Source organism: Protopterus annectens, chromosome 4.part1 (genome assembly GCF_019279795.1).
Source record: "Protopterus annectens isolate FY-2018-M chromosome 4.part1, PAN1.0, whole genome shotgun sequence".
NCBI lineage: Eukaryota > Metazoa > Chordata > Ceratodontiformes > Protopteridae > Protopterus > Protopterus annectens.
The window spans coordinates 900894034-900913544 of NC_056734.1; positions in this window are offsets into that span (position 1 = coordinate 900894034).

Genomic DNA, 19511 nt, shown 5'->3' on the forward strand with positions numbered 1-19511 from the left:
GTCTTCCCAGTTCATAATGGAATAGTTGAGAGTAGCCAACATGATGGTTCTGTCTCAGACCTAATCTTCCCCATTACAGCACATTATGACAGTTGGGAAGTCCGCGGCCTGGTGGATGATCTGTCTCAAGGTGCATTTTCAATTCCACTGTGGCACAAAGGTAGTTGATCAGCATAATGCATCTGATGTTGTGCAAGTGCAATTAGCATGGGGGTGTACATATCCTTCAGGAATATGGACACACCTGTGGCCCGTGTGTTCCAATAAAGGATAATGGGCAACAGGTGAGGTATGTGTTATAACGGGAGGTAGGGTGGCCTAATGGTTAAGGTGTTTGCCTTACAAACACAAGGTGCAGGGTTTGAGTTTCATAAGGGATAATTGGCTAGGCTTAAAATGGCTTGCAAGGGCAGTTAGCTTAGTACTAATCTATGAACCTATTAACCTATGGTCATGCAGGTGTGCTCTCCGGAGCATTGAAACATGTCTCAGCCACCGCACAGATATGTTTTCCATGTTAGGGATTGACATATGTGTATCTGTATAGTGTTTCTGACATGTATCATTGTGTACCGAGACCCGCAGTTTATTGCTTGGCTATCCCTGTAACAGCAGTGGACCCTCAACTGAACCATGCATGATGAAGGCACTATAGGGGAAGCATGAGCCCTAGGCTGTATCGAGATTCCCAGGGGTGACAGGTGCAGGCCCTGTCTGGCAAAGCATCATGGTCTGTCAGCCATGTTATCCCAGGATGGCAGGTACTGGATACCCTGCAACATGCACCAGTACACTAGACAATTGTGGAATATAATCCTTTTGTCCCTGTACTACAGTATCATTCTGGCCAATGGCAGAATGCTACCCAGGCCTTGGGCCATTCCTGCATGGGCAACAAGACCTGGCAGTTCCTACATGTGTTTCCATGCAGTCCAGGCTACTGCATCACAGGTCCTGCACAACAACATGGAAATATGCCAGAGCCATGTGTATAGTTTAAAAGGTGGTCTGAGTGTATGAGTATGTGGCTAATCATGGCAGACAGGCAGCTGACAGTATGTATGCCCTCGTATAGGTTGATGTGTAACATAGTATTAGAGTTTGCATTCACAAATGTATACTGTTGGGCATGTTTCCAGTCATGTGTTCAGAGGCGTGGCACAATTATGCAAACTATGTCATACAGTTTGTGTATTTTGGTGTCTGTCTCTTCCTGCTTTGGGGGGGTTACTTGTTTGGCCAGATACTTAGACATGTCCGGTAGTGTGTGTGGGTGTCCTTACTGTGTTCTGGTAAGAGTATGTGTTGGTTGTATTGATGAGCTGCATGTGTTAACCTACACCTCATGACTGTCCAGTCGAGTCATGGCTGTAGACTTGGCTGCCTTCCAGCTTACCCCTGTAGCTGCATCCCAGACAATGTGTAGGGCGTGGTGTTAGGTGGGTCTGGCAGTGTACATGGCATAGAGATTACATTCCTCCAGAAGGGCGACATACACAAAGCTGACATTAGGAAACACCAATAGCTGACTAGTGGACATGCCTGTATGAGCAGTTAGTACTACAAGTACCAAGTACTGTATTTAGTTTACGTATTGCCTATGAAAATGTTTTAGACAGTGATGCTCACATGTAAATATTTGTGTTATGGACGTGACAACAATGGCTATTACAGAAACATTGTAGCTACCTTTAGCAGGAATCCTCCTCTGAGGAGCACATCACATCCTGTTAGTTGATTACAGATGATGCAAGTGTCTACAGGTCTGTTTCCTTCTCTGGGTATGTACTCACATATCCACAAGGACCATGAGCTCTGTTGGGCACAGACACCCACTCCCCAAACAGAGTCATGTATCAATAGACTCTGATGCCACTATCAACATGATCAGGATATAATGAGATAGTGTGAGCCATCACCTATGATGCGGCTATTACACATTGGGCAACTGTCTCCTACATCTTACACTCCTACTGCAGATGTTACACTGGAGTTAAAGATGATATGCAACCTGTTTCACTACCAGTGCTGTGCACTACCTTACATGCAGTATGTGCAGGCGGCTGTTAGGTTGGCAATGAGAGGTTGGGCTACACAACAAAGTTCAACCAGTGTGTGTCTGTACTCTCAATATCCACTCTATGTAGGTGTGCACATAGCCATTTGGCTCAGCCCTGTGACAAGGGTCACTACACATTTGCATAACATGTACACATGCACATGCTATTGCTTGCAAACGATAGTAGAGAGGTGGATATTACACGTGTTATGTGCATGGATAGTTACCTGGCTCTTCCAATTATCTTTGCTATCATGCTGCTAACCTGTCAGATGAATACTAATGCTATGTTTCCTGTCATTGAGTATAGTAATTGCCAATAGATATAACTACTGTTTGCATAACATAACAGAACCTCTATGTAGAATAGAATACAGATCTGCCTAGAATACTGTACATTACACAGTTATTGGCACAATATCCCACAATGCACACCATATTTTCACGGTAAGCCCACCTTTAATATGTTCATCTTGCTTATACACCTATACATATGTCGACTGCTACAATATATCAACATATACTATCCCCTGTTATAGCACATACTTGTTGGACAAATCCTGACACTGACAGTGGCTGGAAGCAAATTGGTGGGTTCCAAGCCCATATCATCCCTTGTGGTGTATGTGGAGTGTGCCATGTGACCTACAGCAGTACAGACATAGAATACTACAAGCATTACTACTGCTCAACAATGCATCACTACAAGATAGCTATTTCCACTATATGCATTGATTACACTGTAATTCTTACAGTACAGATACTACATGCACAGACATACTACATGTTATACATACCATCTTAGTAATCGGAGGTGTTATTAACTAGTGTAATACTCATTTTTAGTTTGTCTTTCAGTGTTTTGTACTGTCCTATGGGTAGATACAGATGGTTTGAATGTGTGACAAGGCAACCTTTTATAGTTACAGATCAGTAACATGTGCTATCCCGGTGGCCTATTTGGTGTTCCTAAGTAGCTAATTACATGCACATCAGCTGTGCTGCTACTGCCTCAGCCAATACCATGGCTACAGCGGAGTATAATTGAGTACTCTACTTGGGCGTTGTACCTTTGCCTTACTTGTGAGGGAGACAGCGTGGAAGTTTTGTTTGGAATCTATTGCAACAGCTGTATGGAGACGAACAGTAATATATTGTGTGTAATGCCTAGAGGAGTTGGTCTAAATGTAAGTACTGCTGTTTTTATTTCTGAACATTGCTCCTTGTGCAGGGTTTGTTTGTACCTACTACTTCTGCATATGTGTCAGTCTGGCCAGGTTGTTTGACCAGCTCAAGGCTGCATAGCTATGCATATAATGTTAGGGGGTTTACAGTGTGCTTACCAGACATATTTAATTTGGTGTTACTGTGTATCATACTGTGCTAATAATCAGTACTCAGTAAAACTTCCTGGTGTACGAACCTTTCATCCCTCTGAAACAAGATTAGTTCATATAAACCCTGTTACATCAGCAGCTGTTCAATTGTATAATGGCAACTATTTCACATAGGGCCATGTTAGTGTGTCTGTGTCCAGGTACGTTAAGGTTTCAGCAGATGTACAGTAGTTGCATAATTGGTTATGGTATGACAGTATGTATTGATGTAATTATTTTGGTTGTGGGGTAGATGTTGGTGGGTGTACATAGCACATGCAGGTGTGTAGGAACCCCTTTTATACGTCTATATGTGTGTGGGTGTTTTTTCCTATCCCTTAGTGGACTAATACTATGGTAATTGCAGGCTGATTCATTAAGGCACTATTAAATGCTTCCTGTATAGCATGCAGGTACTGTTAGTCCTTGAATCCTTTTGGCAATACATTGGAATGTAATAAAGATTTGCAAAGTGAAAGCTGTCTGTGTAATTCTGTCATGGTCATTTGCAGTCAATGCAGTTGTGTTGGTGACTGTGTCCCTAGAACATATTTGTAATAGTGTATTGGCATATAATCTTCATATGTTATGTATACCTTTAATTGGGTACATGGCGGGTTGTCCTATTTCAACACATTCCTCCCTTTTGTGTTTTAACCTGTCTGCATACATAACTGGGATAGGTACATCCCGGGTAGTTTAGTGTTAGATTACTCTGAGGATGGAGTGCATGACTGTGCGTTCTACTCTTGGAAGGTGTTATTATTTTACCTCTCAGAGTAGGCACTGGTAGGGAAAGTGTGAATAACGCACATGTACGTGGTTGTGAGCAGGTTTGCTCGTGGTCTGCATGACATTAAGCAAAGGTCAAATGTGTGAAGCACTTCTCCGTTTTCCGTGTTGCAGTGCCACTTACCATTGCGCAAACACGTGGAAACCCACATAACTGCTTAAGAGTGCTTTAATCCACCTGCATCCAAAAGCCCTTATTCTGGCCCTCAAAATAACTCAACAGCCCTTGTAGGTCTTGAACCCGGGACCATTAACACCACAATCACTGACCTTACCACTAAGGCATCTGAAATATGCACGGATATTATGGTGTTTAGAATATACATTTTACTACAGACATTCCTCACTACTGAAAACAAATGTGACAATCAGTTGGTGTACATATGTCTGATACATATTAATGTTCATATGTTTGTGAAAGTAGGTGTTGCAATGTGACATGACAGGGTGTATTATGAATGAGTAAGGTTCTTCCTTTGTTTCCTTTTTATATTGTCCCCATACTCCATGTATGCCACTCCAGTTTACTTATTGGACATCTGACCCAGGCCCTCCTTGATGCATGATTTCATTACTCATAATTCCTCCCCCACCCCAATCTTCACATACACAACAACCAACCCTTCTATGGTGAATTATGTTAATATTAATTGTTATAATACCAGAGCTGCATGTGTTTTGTGTACACTGCAATTCCTTTGGAGTGCTTCCATGTCACAAAGTGTGTTCATAGATGCCTGTATATATATGGCTATTGATATAACTGTATTCTATATATATATTATATACATATATATATATATATATATATATATATATATATATATATATATATATATATATATATATATATATATATATCTGTAGACTGGAATGTGTTGGTTCACAAACTACAGTATATTACAATATACTGTACACATGTGCACAAAGCCACTGTCCCATTTGTGATCATTACAGTGAAATGCATATGGTATAAGGTGTAGTCTCAGGCCATGAAACATGTGAAATACTCAGATGGCTTAGTGGTATGTCCCATGACTATAGTGTGCATGGTCCAGGGTTCGACACCTGCAATGCTTTACAAATGCTTTTTACTGCAGAATAAGGCTAATTTAAGCAGTTGTAAGCATGTTTAAATGTGTTTGTGTGACATTATAACAGCAGTTATAAACAGTTAAACAAATGTTGTAATGTATAACCTGTGTGTGCAAACATGGCCACATCCGCTAACTACTCCGAATATATACCTGTCAGTGACGTAACATCTCACCATGTGCTGACATGACAATACATTCTCTGTTGACTGTACTCTCCTGCACACATGGGTTTATATGGGTGATACGAATGTTTATTATACAGATGATTACTACCTATATATGCAAGCTATGATTAAGGTATACTTTTGCACATGATAAACATCCCTGCCTTTATTGGGATTGTAACCTCAAATGCACAGATACTATGCGGACGCTGTAACCATTACACTGTTGACATTAACATTGCTTCCGCCTGTTTCCTATTTAGATGATTTCTATGTGTAAGCTAGGCTAAGCAAAGGGCGGGAGCCCCCAAACTCACTGAGCTTCACGTACTCTTGACATAACATATAACAAATGTACTGTGAGACAATACATTACATACCTAACTACATTAGGCATAGCCCCTCACTGACACACTTCAAGGGAAACCTTGTTGTATGAATGGGTAACAGACTATACACCCCTGGGATCATGTGTCCCAAAACCATACTGCCAGGGGGTGGGGGAGCCTGTCCAGTTTGATAGCTGCAAGATCTGTTGGGGGAATTGAATGGTGTTGAATTGCCACATTAACATGCCCTCTTTAGATCACTAAGTGCCCCTATCACCCTCCACAACCCCAGTCTTCAACAGCTTCCAGCATCTCTGCCTGTAATTGCTTCATTGGCTATGCTTGACAGAGGCTCAGTTACTCCATCAATGGTGCGGGGAAGGCCAACACACTGTTGCTATTCTTCTAATTGCCCTTGGGCAGATTGATAGTAAGCTATATGTGAACCTCTAATGTGCAGGCCATCACAGCCATAATATGTGAATAAACAGACCTTCAGATCACAATATACAGTGTGAACTCACCATGTAGTCAGGAAACAGTTGAGTACAGCAAGAACATACAGAACACTGATACTTAGTCACTCCAAAAGCCTATCTTGGAAGCTAGAAGACTTATATAAGTTCAAGGCTTTCTATTGCTTACCACTAGGTTACCTACAGGGAGATGAAAAACAAGCACAGATGGGTAACATGCATGCAATGATACCATACCAGCCTATGTGTCAGCCTTACGCTTTGGAATACTGGCCAAGGCTATTGGCGCCCCCATGGTGCCTTATTTAGGAGAGTCTCGAAGGTGAATACCAGCTCTGTAAACAGCACAATAGCAGATTCAATGAGGTTTATGCTACTCAACACCAGGGGTTGTGATCACAACATGCATGCACTCACAGCACTCCTCAGGATAGACAACATCAACATCTGTGCATTAACTGAAATCTGTCTTAAGGCTCCTGAGAGCACACCAGCAATACCAGACTACAACCCATACCACACATTTTGGCCACAGAACATGGACTGACAGACATGGAGGGGCTGTATTCATATTCATCAGGGATACATACACCTCCAGGTTAGTGGGGCAGTATGATACCTCTGTGATCATCCATGTGCAGCTAACATCAGCCACAACTGCAGTGTGGAATGTGACCTGCTACGGAGCACCCCCCATGACCCAGAATCTCCACTCCACCTACCTGGAGACAGTGGAGAACACAACAGTCCTAACACACACCCTGGCATTGATCAATGTCAACTACCATACCATTAACTGGGAAACGTACTCCGGTACTCACTTCCAGGACCAGCGCTTCCTGGAGTGTATCACCTCATATGCCCTGTATTAGGTGGTAACCTCCCTAATGTGGGGTGGAAACTACCAGATGTGGTCATCACCAACATGGGCAACAGGTGCACCACAGTGGAGGTTAACCAGTCACTGGTTAGATCTGACCATGAACTATTCACTGTTTCCACAACCCATCTCCCCACCCATGGATACCACAGTGTATACCTTTCCTACAGCTAAATTTACACTACTATTGACAGGGGTGGGGGGTTTCACAGCCCCCACGCTAAGGGGAAACACTGCTCAAGATACAGACAGATTTACAAATGCAGTCTATAAGCACCTACATGGATGTATGGATTGTGCCATCGCTGGTAAACCAAGACTCACTCCTCCTACACAAGGACACCGGTCTGGTGGACCTCTACAAAAAAATACTACAGATGTAGGCAGTGTTCCAGACACACAAATCCCATGAAGGGCAGACATCTGTGACCACTATTAGTATGATACATAGGTCCCTCCTGACATCATCCAAGGCTAACTTCAGCAGGAGAATATGCAAGGATTTGAAAGATAACCACAAAGCCTTCTTTGGCTATGTCAAGGATCTACGTGGTGACACATAGATATGCACTCTGCCACTGAAATATAGCACAAAATATGCTGACCCTACTGATATCACCAACATCCTTACAGATACGTTCAGTGCATACTTCACCCCCTAAAGAGCCCACAACACTACCCGAAAGGTACAGTATCCCAACCATCAGAGACACACAGGTAGAAATGGCCCTCTCTAACAGCAAAACACAGCATCAATGGAGGCAGATGTTGACCCAGACTGCATCTTGCAAATTGTACAAGACAACCTGCCCCCCACCTAATTAAGCATTCCTACCTCAGCCTCTCCACAGGCTACATGCCCATACAATGCCGCTTGGCAACAGCTATTTTACTCCATCATGGAGAAATCACAAGTGACCATGCTAACTCCCACCCCATAAGCCTGACTAGCCTGGTCTGCAATGGTATGGTTTGCATCCTCATGGCACTCATTAACAATGACATTGGTAACCTTCGAACACGTGACCCAACATACAGTCACCAAGATGTTAGATGACAGGGAACGTGGTTCACACATACTACCTGGACCTCACCAAGGCTTTTGACACCATGCCCCACTCAGGTATTATTGCTAAACACACCAGCCTGTATATTCACCCATACATCACAGGTTGGGTTGCCAATGGGCTTACACACAGAACCCACATCTTATGACAAGCAGTCTCCAGGTCCAACTCTTGAACAGTCACAACTGGTGTCCCACAGGACTCAGTCCTGGGATCCCTACTGTTTGGCATATATGTCTCAGATGTACAGGCAAGCACAGCTGGACTATGGTAGACCATGTTTGGCAATGACTGCAAAATGGGAGCCATGACTGATAGTCCGGCCGACATGGACATCCCTCAGGGGGCCTCACAGAGAATGTCACAGGGTGCCAACGACATGGCCTCCAGCCAAGTACCCCTAACTGCATGGTCATTCCATTGTGGAATTGTGACTCACATATTAACACATGAGTGGCAGCCACTTTAATACAGATGAGGTAACGGGGTATCTGGGGACTAAGGTAGATAGTGATCTCCCCTGTGACAATCATATCTCCACAGTAGTTAAGACATCCTTCTATGTAGGCCATCTGACTACTAAAGGATTCCCATCTAGATATACTGGGGTTATAGTGCCTCTTTACTCAAAACTCATCAGTCCCATCGTAGGGTATAATAACCCATGTGGGATGTACCTCAGAGGACACATCCAACAGCTGGGGGGTCCACGAATGTACCTCACCAAGGGGAATGCTGGCCTCCAACATATGGCCTATGCAGCTGGACTGAATAAACTCCTGCTTTACTCAGTGGCATCTCATTTACCCGGAGATGATCTCCACTGACCAACACAGCCATGTCAAACTCAGGCTTGATGGATATGCTCCACCTATGGAAATCCATGTCACAGTGAGCCATACACTGTAGTGAGCTGACCTTGCCACAACAATAACCGGAAGATGCTGGAGGGTCAGCTTCCTGTCACAGACACTCCCCATACTTTGGAACAACATCCCTAACTACATTATACAGTGCCCCTCACTAACACTCTGCAAGAGAAACCTTGATAGGTGGATGGGAACAGTAGATGCACTCCAGAGATCCTGCCATTGGCTCTGCTCCACAGAGGGATGGTTAATGAATCAATGGGATGGCAAAAGCTGACACATTTTTGGCTGGCCTTATGAATGGCATCTGGCAGTTGGCCAAGTACCTACCTATGAATCTATACATACAGTATCTGCATATGCTGATAGCTTAATTTACTGTTCAGGTGTTGACTTACCTTGTGCCAACAGCTGTTGTGTGTGCAATAGTTGAGGGCTGCCTATGTTGGATGCACACAGTAGACTGCCTATACATGACAATTTACAGGTAGTCTTGTGTGTGCCATCCATTTTTACTGTGTGTGCAGGTGGAGAAAGGTGTCAGTCCCTAAGTGCCTAGACTGTCAGTGCGTGTGCTATACATTCCCTCTTTGCCAAGCCATGGGCATACTGGGCATGCCGCCATCTGCTTACTGGGGCTGGCTCAGGGTGTTCATGGTCTGAGTACCTCTGTGCCTGGTGGTGGGCTGTGAGGGCCTTCACCATTCTGTCCCTGCTGCAGCTGTTTCCACAGGACCATATTGTGTAGCATGGCACACACTATGAAGATGTGGGCACACGTACCTGGAGAGTACTGCAAGACTCCACCAGATATGTCCAAGCACCAGAACCATGATTTCAGCATCCCAAGCACATGCTCTATGATGATTCTGGTTTGTGTGTGTGCCTCATTATGGCATTCCTGCATGAGTGTGTTTGCATTTCTGATGGGAGTCATCGGTTCCAGTGCATAGCAAGCACCCCCCACCAGGTGGCCATTTTGGATGTCTCCCCTGGCAAAAACCCGATACAACTGTGAGGCATGCCAGATGTGGGAGTCATGATAGCTTCCAGGGCTGCCAGCACACACATCCACGATAATGCCCTGGACATTGTACATGACATCGCAGTTGATGGAGGGGTATCCCTTGCAGTTTATGTAGCACCTTCCCTGCTCACTGGATGGTGATTTGATATGTATGTGTGTGCAGTCTATTGCACCCAGTACATCTAGGAATTCTGCCACATGGTGGAAGAGATGCATATTGCTGGCCAACTCCTCCTGTGTTCGGCGGAAGTATATGTGCTCATTGGCATGTGGTAACATGGCATCCTGGAACTGGTGTAGTACCCTGGATGCTGATGCCTGTGAGATACCCATGATATCCCCAGTTGGTCTTTGAAAGGTACCTGCAGCTAGTATTCTCAGGCTTACAGATACCTTCATATTCACTGGGATGGGTTCCTCTCTGTTTGTTCTGTCTCTGAGGCATGGCCGGCACAGCTCCACAAGTTGCTGTAGGGTGTCTCTGTCCACTCTGTAACGCCCTACTATCTCCAGATCATGTAGCCCATGGTAGGTTAGCCTGGGTCTGAACACTCTCCTCCTCCTCTGGTGCCTGTGGTGTTCATGTGCATCATCCTCCACACCACCTTCAGTCTCTAACACATGCTGGTGGATCAAAGCTATGGCAGCCCCTAACATGTACATAATAAAAGTTCCTCATCTGTATACACCACTGGTGCAGATTGTATGGGAATACACAAATGTGTGTGAGGTGCTACCACACTTTATAGTATTGTGCTATGGATGCTGCTGATGTAAGTGGGTGTGTATGAACTATTCCAGCTGCTGCTTGTCTTAATTATGGGTTTTTCAATGAGTACTGCAAGTGTGGGGCCTTTACTGTGGAGATCAACTTTCCTACCTTGACTGATCTGTTGTCCTTTAATTCACTTTTAGACCTGGATTCCCTCCCATTACCAGGCATGCATCCACCTGCCGTCTTTCTTGTTTTGTACTTTCCCTACCCAGTCATGGCAAAATGTGCCATGTAGCTGATATACTGCATATCGCCTTTGTTCTGCTTTGACACTTTGCTGTTTTCTTTACAGTACAACCCCTCCCCTTCTCCGTTCTGCAGGTAGCTGCTTGCAGCCTTGTTAGCTGTTGTCAATGGCTCACTGTAGGCTCCTAGGTGTGAGTTAGTCATTTGTACTCCAATTTCACTGCTGCAGCATTTCCTTATTTCTTTCCTATATCCTTCCTGTTTCAGCTGCAGTGCGTGATGCACATACCCATTTACTGGGTTTACGTGTGTTTTCATCTCTGTTGAAATGCATACTCGGTTACCTTATGTACTCACAGCTAAGCATAGCTATGGGTGATTCGACACACCCCTATCCTGCAGCTTTGCTTAGCTAGAGGCAGACCAGTTTAGCAATACTCCAATGTGCTTACAGCAATGGCGACACACCCCTCTCTTGATGTCATCTTTATCTCAAGGGTTCACCTCGGTGTTATAACACTATGCTGTGAGGTGCATACTTACACCAGCAGGGAGTCTGCGATTCACTATTACTCCTCTCATTTGCATGGATTGCCTACTAATTCCTAGCTACTGCGCATAACACTGTCACTGCCCCTTAGCAACCCTTGTGCCATGAGTATGGTGTAGCATGCCTGCCATTGACTATTATGGGGAAATCATGATATGTGTGTCATTGTGGTTTTATTCTATATTTTTATATATTCCTTGTGATCCCCTTGCGCACCGCTACCCTGCGCTTCCACGTCGTGATAGTGCAACTATATATTTTAAATGTTAATTTTATATTTTGTACATTTTTTTATGCCAATGGCTATAAATTTAGCCATTGGCATATATTAACATTATAACACATGTGTTTTGTCAGCTGTCATGGCTCCGATTTTATGTTTGCAAAAATGTAAACCATTTTCTACGGTTACATTTCTGCATGCTTACCACTATGCCTGCACCACTTCCTGAATTGCTACATACCTTCATTTGCATGCTAAACTGCTGCACATGGGGTAATTAGCATACATGGCTCAGGAGTTGTGCGGGTGTAGCGTACGCAGGTAGTGCACATGGAAACAGCTCGTACCTGAATCGCTCAGTGGCCATATTTGGTGTTAGAATGCCGACGCTACAACTGCACTTGGTGAAAGCTTCATGAATCCCGGGGGTAGTGTCAGGTTGTTTATGAAAAGTGAGAAGAGATGGGGTCCAGTACTGAATCTTATGGCACTCAAATCCAAATTAGCTTAGACAAAATATTATGTAATATCCTTAAAAGCTACAGGTCCCCATCTATGACGCTGGAAAACCATAATACAAACATAAATGTGCTGGAGATGCCCCCATTAAGCCTAACAGCATACACATAAATGACTTTAACTACCCCAGTGTAATCTGAGAGTCATATACAACCCCTAACATGCAGGACCAAAGATTCTTGGAGTTTGTAAAAGCAAACATCTTGGACCAGTTAGACTGTACACAAACTAGAAGTGCAAACATCACTGTCCTGCTCCTCACAAACATGGTGGAATGTTATAAACCCCTAGTGTAATGTCTTCACTGGTCCTTTGAATTAAAGCTAAAACCAGGGACACTGGTCAACCATAAAACATTTAAGAATTATTCTTGGGTAAAGTTCCCATTACTAAGTGATACCCTGGTAAACTTTCAAGCCACCCAGTCCTTTAGTACACCACTGCCTATGCAGAATCATTCACAGAAGCTCTATATAATCATATTAATAATTTCACAGAGACAGCTGTACATAGCCAGATTAAACTCTGGATCAACTCAAAAAACAAGCTACCTTGATAGAATCCCAACATCATTAGATTGTATATGAGAAAGAAGAAATTCATGGCAAAAACTTGGAGGTGCAATGCCCAACAAGGTAGAAAAAAATCATTCATGAGCCCATAAAAGCAACTCAGACATCTAATAAACTCCAACTAAGCAAAATTTCAGGTAAAATTTGTCTCTCAGGCCAAGGACAATCAAAAGGCCTTCTTTAACTATGTCTGTAACCACAAAGAGAATACACAGCAATGTATTGAATTAATTTTTTATGGTGCTACCTATATGAAGCTGGAAGATTGAGCAAACCTCCTGGCTGACAAATTTATTTCCAATTTTAAATCCCCACTCTCCCCGACAGATGCCCATTAGGAAAAAGAAAAACACATCTATAACTGCCACAACTATTCCTAGAGAACAGGTGCTCTCCAAGGCCAAGAGCACTGCATTAATGGGTCCCAATAATATCCCAGGATGCTTTCTTAATAGCATGAGACATGAACTATTTATACCACTAAAAACATGTTTAGCCACAGTCTCCAAATAAGTTTCATGCTAAATAAAAGAGGGCTGCACTGGTTATCCCACTGTACAAGGATGCACCATCCACTTACCCAGGGAATTATCAACCCATAAGCCTGACTAATCTGATATGCAAAACTATGAAGAGAATAACCATGGATGTCCTAGATGATGACATAGATAACCTAAAAACATTGAACTCAAATCAGTTTGGGTTTTCAAGGGCAAGTTTAACCTAATCACACTGGAGGACTTCTTTGAGAAGGTTACCAAAGCAAAGAATGAGGTAAAATGATGTATACTACCAACCTTGAACTAGCCAAGACATTTAACATAATACCAATAAAATAAAGAATTGTTAAGAAAGTATATATTTTACAAGGAAAGAGAGGTATTGTTACTTTTATTTATTTTTATTTTTATTTATTTTACATTTGTTGACCGGGATAGTCCGACTGGATGCATGTCCATTTTCAGCGGAGGCCCGGGGAGAAAAGCTCCAAGGGTAAGCAGATACAGCATTACATAATACCAGCATTACATATTACAAACAGACTATTTACAGAGATTACATAAGTAAGCAAGTTAGTTCCACAGGTTACAGTTAATCCTGAGCACAAGTCAGGATTAAATTAAATTACACAGTAAACTGGTTAACAGATTTTTACACATTCTAGAGAGAGTTAGCCAGGCTTGATACATTGACATAGCCAGTTAAATGACAAATGTTGTTTGAGTCTAGTTTTAAATTGACCTAAGGTGGAAAGTAAGGTAATATCAGCTGGAAGAGAGTTCCAGGATCTACTTACAGAGTTTGCAAAGAGAGAATCACCGGCTGTGTTATTAATTTTGCTAGTCTGAATTAGTAGTTTGTTAGAGGATCGAAGCGGTCTAGGATTGTTATAGGGGGTGATAATATTTTTAAGTGCAGGAGTATTGTCTGGATTTTAGAGGATTTTATAGGCCATAATCAGTTGGTTATACTGGATTAGGCTGGGTAGTTCCAGCCACCCAAGCTGATTTAGATTGATGCAATGATGTGTCCTAAAAGGCAGCCCAGTGGCAAACCTGGCAATGTGGTTGTAGCAAATTGAGAGTTTGTTAAGGACAGTCTTGTTTAAATTCGAGAGTAGAGGGGATGCGTACAGAAGGGTTGAAAGAAAGTGAGAGCGACCTATGGCAATTTTAGCTGGAGGAGTTAGGAAGGCTTTTATTCTGTAAAGTGACCCTAGTTTTTTATTGATGGTTTTGATAGTTTGGTTAACATGTAGGTCAAATTTTAGATTATTGTCTATGATGGCACCTAATAGTTTTGTAGATGGGTCAGGGGAGATTATTGTGCCATCATTTGATTTTATGGTAAAGGTGAAAGCGGTAGACCTATGTGTTGGTGAAAATAACAGCATTTTAGTTTTTTTTGGGATTTAAGATCAGACAATGTTCAGAAATCCAGTTTTCTATTGTATTAAAGGTGGTCTGGGTAGCTGAACATAACTCTACTGGAGATGTGGCTGAGCAAATCAGAGTAGAGTCATCAGCATATTGGATACAGCTGACTTTTGGGATGACAGTATAAAGGTTGTTAATGAAGATGGAGAACAGCAAGGGCCCTAGTATAGAGCCTTGTGGTACTCCAAGGATGTTAGGTAGAAGGTTAGAAAGTTTGTTCTGCCAGAAGACAGCCTGCTGTTGACCATTTAGGTAGGATTGAAACCACTGGAGGGCTTCAGTATCCAGACAGAATGTTTGCAGGGTGTGGATTAAAAGTTGGTGATCAACCATATCGAATGCCTTGGAAAGATCCAAAAAGAGGGCTGAGGATATATAATTATTGTTGTGATTATGGTTTATGGTGCTAGTAAAGGCTAGGAGGGCTGAAGTAGTGCTGTGATGAGGATGGAAGCCATGCTGAGTGTCTGCCATAAGGCAATTTTGGATTAGGTGGTGCATGAGTTGTCTATGAATACATTTTTCCATAATCTTTGCAAGTGGAGAGAGTATAGCTATTGGCCTATAATTGGAGAATTCAGTAGAGCTGCCTCCTTTGTGAAGTGGGATGACCTAGGATATTTTCCAGATGGTGGGAATTTTAGCTTCTACTATGGATCGATTGATTAGTATTGAGACGGGGTAAGCAATAGCATCAGCTGATTTTTGTAGGTACTCGGCAGGGAGTTGATCAGCAGAAAGTGTAGTGGGTTTTAATTTTTTGATCAAGGTATGGATAAGTGAAGTAGCGACTGGTTGGAAGCTGAATGCGAGTGTGTTTCTATGGGTGTTACTTTCAGGACCAGGGGAGCTAGGAGGTAGTTGTCTAGCTGGGGCTTGAATAGTTTCAGTAAAGAATTGGTTAAAATTATCAGAAATATCTTCAGGGTTTTTATCAATAATAGCAGCAGGGATTGGATTTGAAGTTTGTCCAGGATGTAGTAGATTATTTAAACCTGCCCAAAACTTCTGAGGGTTATTTTGATTTACTGTCTGTAAATTACAGTAGTATTGTTTTTTGTCTTGTAACATTTATTTTTTGGTTTAGTTCCTGGATTGCCTGTATTTAATGTGATCTTGAGGGTCTTTAGAAGAATGCCATAAAGCCCATGCTTTGTTTCTATGGGTAATTTTGAGTTTAGACTTTATAGAAAGCCATGGTGTAGCTTTTGCCTTGGTTCTCTTTGAACGAACAGGTGCATGCAAATCAAGGATCTCAAGGAATTTGTTGTTAAAGTATGCTACTGCTTCCTCTAAGGGGAGGTGTTTTAGAATAGACCAATTACATGAGTTTAGTTCTTGCTGGAATTTGGCAGGGTCAACGTTTTTATTGTTTCTAACCTTTCTGAGTAAGGGTTGTTGGGAATTAATGGTTTTGTGCTTAATTACATATGTGAGAAGGTGATCGCTTAGGCCATTAAGGGGGGTACCAGAGGTGTGCAGTTGGGGGTGACTGTTTATGAGTACCCAGTCAAGTATACTTTCTTTTTGGTTGGGTTTATCTATCCTGGTAGGGGTGGATATGATTTGTGTAAATGCATGCAGGTTAATATGGGTGGTTGGGGATTCTGAGGAACAGGTGCCCCAGTCTATGTTAAAGTCTCCAAGTAGTAGGGTTTCTTGGGGGTAGTGACATGATAGCCAGTGCGGGATATCTTCAAATGTAGATATATTGTTACCTGGGGGAATGTACATACAGATGATATTAATGCATTTATTTTTATTAAGTTACAATTTGGTGGCAAGAATCTCTGAGTTATTAATCTGAGGAGGTTGTATTACATCTATGGTGACATTCAACTCAGATTTATAGAGTACAGCTACCCCACCCCCCTTCCTCGAAGCACAATCCAGCCTGTGTATGTTGTACCCAGGTGGTAATACTTCATTGTCTTTAGTGATAGGTTCTAACCAGGTTTCAGATAAACAGAGAATCTCAGGGGAGTGGGCATCCAGAAGTACATGCAATTCATGTACCTTCTTATTAATGCTTCTAATATTGAGATGACAGACTAGGAGAGAATTAGTTGGCCTATTAATTGTAGGTTTGTAGCTTAGATTGCAAGTAGAGGGGATATGTGTATCTGAAGTGAGTGGGCCAGGGTTGGGGTGAATATCACCACCAAGTATTAGGTTGAGTCTATACTTGGTGATGAACTTCAGGAATTTGTTTATTAGTTTGTGGTAGTGTTTGGATCTAGAGCTAATGTGCCTGGGGTTGAGATGTTGATAGACTGAACAAGATGTTAGATAGGATCTGATACTGTAAGTATGGTTGAAGGTGGAAGGATTTACAGCTGGGATGATAGTATGGCCTTTTGGGACCTGAAATCCCGTGAGAAACTGGTTTTTATACAAGGTAAGGAGGTATGGTGTGAACAAGAGGGGTAGTAAAGAGGAGTATATCATTATCTGTGATTCAGCTAGTGAGTTAAGAAACTGTTTTACCTGGTGATGCAACACCAGAAGATTGAGTGGTGAGGTAAAGGTACTGGAAGGGGGATGGAAGAATGCCAGATGAAAGCTAATAGGTGCTATTAAAATGTAGGTAGTAGAATGGGGGTGGGTGGAATTATACCAGATGAAAGCAGATAGGATCTAGAAAGTGGGGGAGTGGCTATAGTACTATAAATTTAGAGGTACTGGGGGTGGGAGATAATTGGGGGCAGGGAGTGGAGCAAAGAGAGCCCGAGCGTAGCGAGGGTGAAAGTAGCAAGGCTATTGCAGTTTACAAGGTTTCCTAAGGTGTCCTAAAGCTATAAGGTAAGTATTACAGCTCTTAATGTAAGAGTCAAATTTACTTCAGTTACAGGGGAAGGAGGCAACCACTCAAGTAGAAATAAAGAGCCCTATGTCTGATCAATATGGTGACCTGCTTAATTACAAAGCACCGTAAGTGAAAGCTTAACAAATGCTTTTTGTGTGTGCAACCTACTCTGTTTAAATGTTGAGAGACACAGATTGCAGTTCTGTAGACACCGTTTTGTAGGGAACTGTAGAGTTCAACTAGGAAAAGAGAAAAGCAGAGATTCTTGGGTAAGCATGAAGGCAACAACAGGCAGGTATTTTATAATAATGCATTCAGAAAGGTTTGGTGGGGGGGTAAAGTAGCATACTTCAGAATGAACTAAGATTTATAGCTAAGAAACCTAAGCAAGAGAGCAATGCAGTAAATAAACACTTGCCAGATTTTAAAGATATACCAGGAAAAACTAAATAAATTATTCACAATCGTAAAACTGGAAAATTGCCAGTAAAAGCACTTCAAATATAGCTAGCCCAAGTTATTCAAGTCATAAAAGCACTTCTTCAATGTGTGTGTGCAATTTAAACATTAAAAAACACATGCAGCAAGGAGGAGCTCTGATTATACACTTTCTCTAGGTACAGGTTCAGTTTAAACACAAATATTACCACAGAAATTCAGTAAAGTCACTAGCTACTTATAGAGCCTCTAAAAAAAAATAGAGCAGTCTGTGCAGAATCAGAATTTAGCAGCAGGTCATTCAGTTACACAAAAAACAGTAAAAGATCCATACAATGAAGAAACTTACACTAAGTCACACCAGGTCAGCCAAGGGGTGGGGGGGATCCTAAGCACCTAGATTTGAAAATGATGCCTGTACTGAATTGTAGCAGTTTAACCTGTTACTTAAGCAGATTAGTAAAGGAAGATGGTAGTGTAGTGAAGTGACAGAGATAACAGATACAAAAGAAGAAACAGAAAAAACCCGGGAAAAGATTTTTAATATTATAGTATGATATGTACAAGAAATGTTTAAAGAAATAAAGAAGATTGTTAAAACAGAAAGTAAAAAAAGTTAACAGAAAAAGACAACAATGAGTTGGAAATGGCAGTTTCTTTAAATGAAGTAGATAAAGTATTAAGACAAATAAATGTAGGTTCAGCTGCAGGAACAGATGGAATACTATATCACAGTAGCAAAAAGCTGACTGATTCTTGTAGATCAAATCAAAAAGGGATTTCAATGATTAGTTTTACAGGTATAACACTGCTACCATTAATTATGCACAATCTATCTATGAGGCTCCTTTCCCACATTTAAAGCAAAGTATATCTGTAGTGGATGTTTTCTATCTGTTACTACAATTGGACACATGCTTTACTATAGATCATGACTGTTCAGATTTAAGTATAGTTTTTGTTGCATGACAATCTCTGTGCCAGCCCTTTTTAGCAACATCAGTGTCTCTTTGAAATGCCCACTTTTATAAGTTAGCAGGTGAAGCCTTTTTAAATTTTTCATTGTCTAAGATAGCAATCACTTTACTTTTAGTATGTTGACCCAATGATGTAACTACAGTTTGTATGCTGAGATCTTATCATTTTGTAAAGAGAAGAAACCGAGAAATAAACCTATTGAGCTTAAAGTAACATCAACTCAGACCAATAATACCTGCTTTATTTCATCATAGTTCTAATAATTAGTTTTTTCCATATACATAAATACTTTTAATGTCCCTCAGAAAGCTGATCTGAGAGAATGGTAGCACAGATTTATGGACATAGTGCTCTAATGTTACCTGGTGTGCTTTCAGGTCTTCATCCCTAC